This window comes from Nanorana parkeri, unplaced genomic scaffold (genome assembly GCF_000935625.1).
Source record: "Nanorana parkeri isolate BGI_ZX_2015 unplaced genomic scaffold, ASM93562v1 scaffold2388, whole genome shotgun sequence".
Taxonomy (NCBI): Eukaryota; Metazoa; Chordata; class Amphibia; order Anura; family Dicroglossidae; genus Nanorana; species Nanorana parkeri.
In genome coordinates, this window is record NW_017308656.1 from 157,026 (window position 1) to 158,839 (window position 1,814).

At 53.4% G+C, this 1,814-nt stretch overlaps 1 long non-coding RNA gene across 1 annotated transcript; it reads left to right on the plus strand.

Moving 5' to 3' along the window:
- The first annotated feature begins 377 nt into the window (after positions 1 to 377).
- On the plus strand, positions 378 to 1,273 carry LOC108801571. Its single transcript, XR_001942154.1, has 3 exons — positions 378 to 505; positions 737 to 871; positions 1,250 to 1,273. It is a non-coding gene; the product is annotated as an uncharacterized LOC108801571 (long non-coding RNA).
- Positions 1,274 to 1,814: the final 541 nt, after the last annotated feature.

The following is a 1,814-nucleotide window of genomic DNA, read 5'->3' on the forward strand; positions in this document are numbered from 1 at the left end:
TGCCAGTAGCTCATATCAATCTGTATATACATCTACCCTTCCCCCACATATCCCAGGGGCACCCTACACCACCCCTTCCCCACACTTCAGTGTAGTTGGCGGCGGTGGTAAGGTGACACCGCTGTCTTCTGTTCTGAGACTGTCTCACATTGGCGGTGGAATGGTGAAGAAGAGCTGAGTCATTCGTGCTGTTGAGAAGATAGGATGTGGTCTGAGTGAATCTATAGGCCACAAAGTTCTTTTCGAGGTCCCCAGGCAGGCCCAGTAGACGTGGAACCATTGGACCTTTCTCATGTGCTGGATCTGGTACTACAACATGTCCAATTCTCCCCTTTTTTCCCCAGATGATTTGACCCCTGATTGATGCAACAGAAACCGAGTCCAAAGCCACTTGTATGGTGTTCTGGCCGGAAATTCTTCCACAACGCCACCCAGGATGGAGAATAAGATGACCGAGAGGATACTGGACCTCACCCTGGAGATCATCTGCCTGCTGACCGGAGAGGTGAGGAGGATTCTGGGAGGGTCATGTGATATCACTATTCTATTCATAACACAGACCTGACCGGAGGGGTGAGGAGGATTCTGGGAGGTCACATGACCTGACCGGAGGGGTGAGGATGGGTTTACGGAAGGTCACACGTCGGCACTCTCCTGGTTTATTACTTTACTCATTTCTCAGAAGTGAAGGATCCTGGGAGTCCGAGGTGACAACGTTGCTGCTCTTTCATTACAGGATTTCCTTCCTCTGAAGGCCGGTGACCGAGTGACCATCACAATGCCGCTACCGAACACCCTGATACGCAAGGGAATCAATGACCAGAAGATCCTAGAGGCCACCAAGAAGATGATGGAGCTGCTGACGGGAGAGGTGAGCGGTGCCGGGGATTCTGGGACATGATCCAGGAACAGACAAGGGGTGTGTCTGGGTGGTGACGGGAGAGGTGAGCGGTGCCGGGAATTCTGGGACATGATCCAGGAACAGACAAGGGGCGTGTCTGGGTGGTGACGGGAGAGGTGAGCGGTGCCGGGGATTCTGGGACATGATCCAGGAACAGACAAGGGGCGTGTCTGGGTGGTGACGGGAGAGGTGAGCGGTGCCGGGAATTCTGGGACATGATCCAGGAACAGACAAGGGGTGTGTCTGGCTGCTGACGGGAGAGGTGAGCGGTGCCGGGGATTCTGGGACATGATCCAGGAACAGACAAGGGGCGTGTCTGGGTGGTGACTGTATCATTGTGTGTGTCAGGTTCCTATAAGGTGTCAGGATGTCTCTGTCTATCTCTCCATGGAGGAGTGGGAGTATCTAGAAGGACACCGGGATCTCTACAAGGACGCCGTGATGGAGAATGCCCCGCCCCTCACATCACCGGGTAAGAGGAGAGAGCAGTACGGAGGCTCCGCCTACATCCCCCATCATCTGATACACACATAGAAACAATGTATTCAGTCAGTGTGTGTGTTTCCTACAGATGGATCCAGTAAGAGGAACCCACCAGAGAGATGTCCCCGCCCCCGGAACCCACCAGAGAGATGTTCTAGTCCGGTGTACTCTGGAGATTCCTCACAGGAGGATTACAGATCCGCATGGAAGCTTCCGGTGAGTCGGGAGTAACGGCCTGTGATCAGAACATTTCCCCGTCTTATCTTTTGGGGGGATTTCCGGCAATGTTGTCAAGTTTTTGTGGCCCACTTGTGATTTTTTTTTTTTAGGGTGAGGAGCCGATTGACGCCAAAGTTAAGGGCGAAGAGCCGCTTGATACCGAATACGAGGGGGAAGAACCGATCGGCACAAAGTTTGAGGACGAAGAGCC